Source organism: Anomaloglossus baeobatrachus, chromosome 9, assembly GCF_048569485.1.
Source record: "Anomaloglossus baeobatrachus isolate aAnoBae1 chromosome 9, aAnoBae1.hap1, whole genome shotgun sequence".
Lineage (NCBI taxonomy): Eukaryota > Metazoa > Chordata > Amphibia > Anura > Aromobatidae > Anomaloglossus > Anomaloglossus baeobatrachus.
In genome coordinates, this window is record NC_134361.1 from 171,324,010 (window position 1) to 171,333,603 (window position 9,594).

Below are 9,594 nucleotides of genomic sequence, written 5' to 3' on the forward strand. Positions count from 1 at the left end.
GTTACCGCAGTTCATATTATAGCTCATTATTTAGGGTCTCCCCATATTTGCTGCCATGGTTACTGCAGTTTATATTATAGCTCATTATTTAGGGTCTCTCCATATTTGTTGCCATGGTTACAGCAGTTTATATTATAACTCATTATTTAGGGTCTCCCCATATTTGCTGCCATGGTTACCCCATTTCATATTATAGCTCATTATTTAGGGTCTCCCCATTTTTGTTGCCATGGTTTCAGCAGTTTATATTATAGCTCATTATTTAGGGTCTCCCCATATTTGCTGCCATGGTTACTACAGTTTATATTATAGCTCATTATTTAGGGTCTCCCCAGATTTGATTATTATTTATGATTTCCGTTATTCTATTTAGTAGGAGGAGCAGGATGATGACGTTAATACCATGGACGGATCCATCACGTGACAGATCCCATGTTGGCCACTGATTACACCGTAGCAGAATTCAGATCGATCCTTTGTTTATTTTTTATAAATGTTTTCAGACATTAAAATAAACTGTAAAAACTTGGTATCGTAATTGTTTCCACCACAGACGTCAATTCCACCGAGTGGTAAGATGGTGGCGTGTAAAGGATGGAGGCCACATATGGGGATGTTTCCAGGTGTGGCTGAGTGTGGGGTGCAGGCTGTGAACAGCTACGTGACGTGAAGAATTATTCACACCCCATTAAATTTCCACGCTATGTGATATACCAACACACGGTAACAAAGGAAATGATATATGAGTTTCTAAATAGTTTTAAAATATAAATCTGAGAATTACGACGTGCATTTGTCGTCTGCCCCCCATATAGTTTGAGGCACCAAATACAATTCTGAGTGACCAATTGCCTCCAGAAGTCACCTGATTAGTGAATTGCATTAACCTGTGTGTAATTTATTCTCAGTATAAGGCCTTCTTCAAACATCCGTGGTGTAGGTGCGTATGTATGTGTGTGTTCAGCGTGTGCTGTCCCTGTGCGATCTGTGTGACACCCGCATAGCATACAGACAGCATGAACTATACTTACCTATCCATGGAGCTGGTGTGTCCGGCACTGCTTCTGCGTCCGGCGCTGCTTCTGCTTCTGGTCTAAGATGCAGTGAATATGCAATCACCATAATAAGCGGGGCCCGGAAGCAACAGCAGCGGTGGAGACAGGTGAGTATAGAAAAGCATTTTATTTCACAGACACGTGTTTTTCTCTGGTATGTGTCACACTGATGTCACATGGAGCACATCAGTGTATGGGCCATGTGACATCCTGTTACCAGAGAAAAACGGACATGTCTATATATGGAGCACACGGACACAGTATGTTCTACACGGACACATGGTGCGCAAACCCATTGATTTGATTGAGTGTGAAAACGGACGTCACATGTACCAGAAACACGGACGTGTGAAGGAGGCCTAACTACAGCTGTTCTCGGAAAGTCTGAGGAGGTTTGAGAACATTGGGGATCAAACAGGATTATAAAACCAAGGAATACACCAGACAGGTCAGGGATAAAGTTGTGGAGAATGTTAAGCAGGGTTAAGTTCTAAAAAATAGCACAAACTTTGAACATCTCATGGAGCACCGCTCAATCCATCATTCAAAGATGAAGTATAGCACAACCTCAAACCTACTAAGACATAGCCATCCACCTAAACTGGTATCCCAAAAAAGAGAGCACTAATTAGAGAAGCAGCCAAGAGGCCCATGGTCACTCTGGAGGAGCAGCTGAGATCCACAGCTCGGGTGGAAAAATCTGTCCACAGGACAACTATTAAGGCTGCTTTACACACAACGATATCACTAGCGATCTTGTTAGCGATGTGACAGAACCAGATCGTTATTACGATTTGCCGAGATCGCTCATAGGTCGTTTTGTAGCCGTCACACGTACACATCTCACAAACGACGCTACATCGTTCAGCGATATATTGTGTGACCAAGGCGGTCGTGTGGATGTTGTTCGTCGTTGGCAGGGTGTCAAATGTACCAATATGTCTGCTGCGTTCCAAACGACTAACAATATTTTGAAACTGAACGACGTGTCAACGATCAACGATTTTCACCCAATTTGTGATCGTTCAGAGTTGCACATAGGTGTCACACGGAACGACGTCGCTAACGATGCCGGATGTGCGTCACGAAAATTGTAAACCCGACGACGTATCGTCAGATAAATCGTAGTGTGTAAAGCGGCCTTTAGGCTATGTTCACATAGGGCTTTCTTTAGCATGGTTTTTGCCTTGGTTTTATGCAAATCCATGCATACCTCAGTCCCAGCAAAGTCTATGAGAGTTCAGAAATCTCATGTACACACACAAATCACCTCTGGATTTTTCCCTGACTGTTTTGTCAACCTCCTTTGTTTTTGCAGCGTTTTTCAAAGAATGAGCTTGTCAATTCTTTGCAGTGTTTTTGCCATGGTTTTGCACTAAAAACCACCCACAGTATAGAAAAACCGCTGCAAAAATGCCACAAACACCGCACCAAAACTGCAGATGGCTCCTAGGAGACATTATGCCACAAGATCAGGTTTTGGTCAGGAAAAAAAAACACAAAAAAGCCCTGTGTGAACATCGCCTAAGTCATATACTCCACAAATCTGGCATTTATGGAAGAGTGGTAAGAAGAAAGCCAGGTTTGAAAGCCAGCTATAAGTCTCATTTGCAGTTTGCAAAAAGCCATGTAGGGAACACAGCTAGCATGTGAAAGCAGGTGCTCTGTCCAGTGGTGTAACTAGAAGCCGATGGGCCCCTATGCAACGTTTCAGCCTGGGCTCCATGTTGGTTAGATGTATGGGCCATTGTAGCATTAGGAATCCTATAAAGACATACAAGTTGACCCCCCTGACCCGTATCCTGTACTAATGTCCCCCATCATGGGCCACGTCTTGGTAAATATGCCCTTCATCCTGGTGTATGACTTCATCATTGCTATATACTGGAATATAAGGCCCCAACTTAGTATATATGTTCCCATCATAGACCCATCCTGGTATATATGTCACCATCATGGACTCATCCTGGTATATATGGCCTCATCTTGGTATATATGTCTCCATCATGACCCCATCCTGGTATACATGTTCAGATACTGGCCCCATCCTTGTATATGTCCCCATCATAGCCATATACTGGTGTATTATCCCATCATGACTATGTCCTGGTATATATATCCACCATACTGACCCCATCCTGGTATATGTCCACTTCTTGGCCCCATCCTGGTATATATGCCCCCATCATGGCCCCATCCTGGTATACATGTCCCCATATTGGACCTAGCCTGGTTTATGTTCCTGTCCTGGTACACGATACCCCTGGGTGCTGCACACAGTAATAAAAATAAACGATTATACTCACCTTCCACCCCACTCACTCGGTGTCCTCCTCCGATGATTGCATGCCACATCTAACCTGCGTGTAAGCAGCGCAAAGCATGACTTCACTGTCATGCGCGGCACGCACACTTACACATGCGTGGTCAGCTGCCCGATGCCGGCATATTCATGGCCTGGATTATGGGTAGCAATGAATATTCATAGCCTGAATTGGCAGCTGGCACATCACAGTGCAGGGTCCTGATGGGTCTCTGTGCTGCAATGTATTTCAGCTGGATGCACGCCCTCAGACGCACATCTAGCTGAAACTGGTGCTGGTGGCCGGTGTGCCCCCTGTACCTGTTGGGGGGTGCTAAGCTGGCCCTAAGACTGTAGGCCCTGCGTTCACCCTAACCCTGGAGGTACCCTTGATGGTAGGGCTGTCCAGGTCACCATCCTAGGCCCTGTCTCCTGTTCTGCCCGTCCTGGGGTTGGTGGTTCGGGGAGAGGTATTAGGATAGGGCCGGACACTAAGGGGTATTTTACAAGCTGCGACATCGCTACCGATATATCGTCGGGGTCACATAGTTAGTGACGCACATCCGGCGCCGGTAGCGACATCGCAGCGTGTAACACTAATGAGCGACGATCAACGATCGCAAAATCGTTCCAAAACGGTGATCGTTGACACGTCGTTCATTTCCTTAATATCGCTGCTGCCACCGGTACGATGTTGTTCGTCGTTCCTGTGGCAGCACAGATCGCTATGTGTGACACCGCGGGAGCGACGAACATCTCCTTACCTGCGTCCACCAGCACTGAGGAAGGAAGGAGGTGGGCGGGATGTTATGTCCCGCTCATCTCCGCCCCTCCACTTCTATTGGCCGGCCGCTTCGTGACGCCGCAGTGACGTCGCTATGATGCCGAACGCACCTCCCCCTTGAGGGAGGGATTGTTCGGCGGTCGCAGCGACAGCGCTGACCAGGTATGTGCGTGTGACACTGCCGTAGCGATAATGTTCGCTACGGCAGCGATCACCAAATGTCGCACGAGCGACGGGGGCGGGAGCTATCGCGCTCGACATCACTAGTGATATCGCAGCGTGTAAAGTACCCCTAAGTAACAATCTCCTAAAGACACAGACAAGGGGATAGAACTCACACACTGACACCACAAATAAAAACAGAGGAGAGACAAAACGACACTGGAGGGAATAAACCAAAAAGGGTAGAAGTAATTCACACCGGAGGGAACTCTAAGAGCATACAACAAATCGCTGCTCACCAAATAGAGGAATACCACGGCCCACGGACGCCGGGATTTCGCAGCTGCAAGCAGAAACTATCTTAGGCGATGGTACAGAAAACCTGGTTCACTGAGAAGCCAGCCACTGCTCCAGGAGGCATTAACTCCCTGAAGTGCCAGAAGCAGAGATGAATAAGACAACTGACACCTGACAGAAAAGAGCTACTTACAGAAACCAGGTTGCTTGTTGGAAGTCTGTATGAAGTCCAAACAAGTAGTGCTCTGTAAACGTGTATCTGCACTGTGCATGGCAGTACCCCCGGGCCTGGTCGCGATTAGTGCACCCATGAAAGTTACGCCCCTGGCTCTGTCAAATGAGACCAAAGTAGAACTTTTTGGGCTACATGTACAACATTATGTATGGTTGAAAATTAACATTGCACATGCCCCTGAAAACACCATCCGCACCCTCAAACATGATTGTGGCAGCATCATTCAATGGGGAGACCTTTCTTCAGCAGGGGCAGGGAAGCTGGTCAGAGTTGTCGGGAAGATGGATGGAGTGAAATACAGGACAATACTGGAGGAAAACCTGTTAGAGGCTGCACAAGACTTGAGACTGGAACGTAGGTTTACCTTCCAGCAGGACAATGACTCTATATGTACTACCAAAATTACAATGGAGGGTTTAGATCAAAGCATATTCATGTGTGTGAATGGGGAAGTCACAATCCAGAAGTAAATACTATTGAGAAGCTGTGGAAAGGCTTGAAAATTGCTGATTACAGACGCCTCCATCCAATCTCACTGAGATATAGCTATTTTACAAATAATAATGGACAAAGCACTGTATGTAGTGCATGGTCAGTAATGAGGAATTAACTTGTTGGGTGAAGGGACTTGACCTAGGAGAGTCGGTAGAGGAACAAGGGAAGTGTTACCATCATCAAAAAAGATGGATTATAATCCCGATTTTTGGTTAACATCATCGCCAGAAAGGATGATGTTCTGGTCATTAGTCCCCCAACTCTGCAGCCAGGTGACTGTTTGGATGGGATACTCTCACTCCTGGTCCTGAAGGAGCCTGACAAAAGGATTGTGCTGGAGAGGATGGGTTTAGAGCAGTGTTTCTCAACTCCAGTCCTCAAGATCCACCAACAGATCATGTTTTTAGGTTTTCCTTGATACTAGAAAAGGAATAATTCCATCACCTGTTCAACCTTAAGGAAATCCTGAAAACCTGCTTGAGGAAAACCTGAAAACATGATCTGTTGATGGGTCTTGAGGACTGGAGTTGAGAAACACTGGTTTAGAGGGTATAGAACACTTTTTTATTTTACAATGATAACTTCCCTTTGGTTACTGGTTAAGAAAAACAGAAAAGAGGTCTTGAAGGAGGACTATAGAGTAATGGAGACGGATGATCGGTTGTGAGATTGTACGTGGTCTAAAAATACGTTGGAAGAATGGTGGGACGACCGCTCAAGGCACTGACAGACACAGAGAGAAAAGGGCGCCTGTGCAGCTGAACAGCTCATCAAAATGCAAAACTGCACCTGATTTGGAGGTAAAAACGGGCCTCCTTACCTCTTGGGGCCCCTGTGCGGCCGCACAGACTACACTAATGTTATGTCCGGCCCTGGCTCAAGGTGGTAAATGGTGTTCAATAAATTCTGAGGTAATAGTAATAGTAGGCTATAGCTGGAGAGTGGACGAGAGAAAATAGGAAATGAGAATATTTCCGAAATACCAAAAGTTCAACTATCGCATTTCCTATAAGTAACCACTAGAGGGCGACCAATACAAGCTAATAGAAAACAAACTACATCCACTTTCCCTAGAAAGTTAAGAGTGATTAGTGCAGCCGTGCATTAATGATATACATAAGAGAAAACAAAACCACAAGGGAGCGCACGTCAGCGCATGTAACGTCACCCGCTTGGAGAAAGTAGCTGAGAGCTACAGAGTGCTGCTTAACTAAAAAACCAACGCGTTTCAAAGGATCTTCGGTTCTTTTGTCAGGGATTTGAAACGTGTTGGATTTTGAGCCAAGCAAGAGTCCGTAGCTCTGTTACTTTCTCCATCACATGCACTTAAGTACGCTCCCTTGTGGCTTTTCCAGGGTAAACGCCGGCCGGGGCAGCCTGGATTTTCCCCGCGTCCCACCAAAAGCTCCATTCTTCTTTAGCAGAACGTAGTGAGGACAGAAGCTCAGTAGACCGCTCCATTTAGGCAGCACCGAGCGGGACGCCCTCTTCTGGATTGTGGGGAGTTCATCACCATGCAGCACACAGAGGCACAAATCACTATTATCAGCCAAGCACTGCTGCACCCGCATTATATATATTTTCACTGTAGCACATATATATATATATATATATATATATATATATATATATATATATATATATATATATATATATATATATATATATATATATATATATACACACACACACACACATATACACTGCTGAGGTTCAGTCTGAGTCAGACATTTAATGTATTCCAGCTAGTGTTGAGCGAGTAGTTAACTATTCGTACTTGCAATACTGTTAGTGAGTACTGTCTGCTACTCGCATATTCGTTACAAGTAGTGGGCGCAATGTAAGTCAACGGGAAATACTTGGTAAGTAGCAAGTAACCCAAAAGCTGTACGAGTACAGAATAGTACGGCTTTCGGGCTACTCGCTACTAAGCGAGTATTTCCCTTTGCCTTACATTGCGCCCGCTACTCGTAACGAATATGTGAGTAGTGGACAGTACTCACTAACAGCATAGTAAGAACAAATAGTCAACTACTCGCTAAACACCAATTCCAGCCAATGAGTTCACTAGTCCACTCTGAAGCCCGGACGCGTACACTCGGCTTCATAGTGCGCATGACCACAAGTGCAGGGACTTCTGATCATGCACACTGACCTTAAGCCCGGCAAGAGAGGTGGTGACAACGGACACAGGTACGTGCGTCACCACTGATGATGCTAGGCATTAAATAGCATATTAGCACGTCCCTGTGGGTGGGCTAGTCAGGAGAAATAACGCCTTTGGGACTAGATCTCACACTCATTAGCATATCATAAAGGATATTTAGAAATACTATCTCACAAGATCTCTTTATCTATGGTAGTGTATACAGGGAAGGTTAGGCAGGGATTAGCAATATGAACCCAGAACTGCTCGTGGATCTTGGTGCATGTTGGAACTGACAGATTCCAGGCAAGTGTAAGAATTTGGTTTTATTACCTTGTATTGGTCGCCCTCTAGTGGTTACTCGTTGGAAGTGCGGTAGGTGAACTTTTGTTATTTAGTGCCTTTCATTTTGATCCGCCATCAGACAGAGCAGGTTTTCTACCTGCAGCTCGATCTACTATTGTAATTAGTGCAGCACCGGCGTCTATTTGATCCCTAAAAATGTATTTCCTGCCATTTCTAATTTCCCTAGTGATCACAGACACAGAGAGGGCACACACATAGTTCTACAGCTTGCACATTATACACATTGACACCTCTGCATTACATATACACACAGCACAGCTACATAAGCTGCCACAAATACTGCTTCACTCACACCAGCACAGCTGACACGCACACCATACCTACATAGCACTGCTGCACACACAGTAGCTACACAATGGACACACCACATAATTTTGCTCATTTTATTAATTTCATCAACAGGATCGCTATTTCTATTGATCTGATATATCCGTATATTTTATGTACAAGCAGTGAGTTCAAGGAATTGTCCTTTTTAATGGTTTTTCATTTCATGGGCCCGCAAACTGTTAAAATATTCATCATTTCATTCATAATTCACTATTTCAAGATTCAAAAAGTCAGAAGTTTACATTTGCCAAGCTCAGTGCGCCGTTCACCAGTTTCAAACTGTTAAAGGGATCGTTCACTACGAGGACAACACCTTCTCATTCCACTTATATTCCTCGTTAAAATAAAAATGCTCATACTCCCCTCCTGTGCCGACGCGGTTCCATAGGTGCTGGCGCTCATGTTCCTGGGGCTCACGTAAAGTTGTTATGTCCTACAAGCTCACGCCCAGTCACTGTCAGCTTCTCTCTCCTCGCCTTCGGACGTTAAAGTAGTTAACGGGACGTTATCAGGCAGCTGCAGCTCTCACCGCCTGTTGACTACTTATACATCTGAAAATGGGGAGGGAGAAGCCAACGATGATTGGACACGGGCTCACGGGACGTAACGGTAATGTGGCACAGGGTGGTGTATATTCGACACCCTGGCATGCTACAGAAAACAGAAAGCTGACATTGCCACTATAAGCACCTTCACATTCAGTCCGGTCTCGTTCTGCACATCACCAGGACCCTTTGTCTTCATGATAAGAAGACCAGACAATAATAAAAACAAAGCACTCCTCAGTCCTCACTTGGCAACGCACTTAAAGGGAAATTCACAACTCCAAGATCCTATCCCAATATGTAGTAAGTGTAATACCACCATGTTTTTCCAAAAAGAAGACACTATCTTATACTTTTTTTGCCCTGAAAAAAGTGGTAGTACTTATTTTTGGGTAGGTCTTATTTTTGGTGAAACACGATTGGGGGTATGTCTACCCCCCAAAAAAGCATACCCTCCCTTCCCAGGAGAATCATACTTACCAGACCCCGGATGTCTGCGCTGCTCCCAGGTCCTCCTGCGATATTTTGGCACTCCCAGCAGATATGTTCCCCTGCTGGGAAAGATGGGATGCAGTGCAGTGGAAAGTGAGGACCTGCGGTGGAATGCATGGAGAACCTAGTGGTCGAACGCATCAATGCGTTCCACTGCAGGTCCTCTATGCGTTCCACTGCACTGCGTCCCAGGTTCCCCTGCAGGCCAGAAGCAATCTGTATCACCGGATCAAGCGAGCATGTGTGTACGATCTGATGTTTGTGTGCAACCTGATGTGTATGGGTGTGCGATCTGAAGTGTGTGGGTGTGCGATCTGATGTGTGTGGGTGTGCGATTTGATGTGTGTGGGTGTGCGATTTGATGTGTGTGGGTGTGCGATCTGAT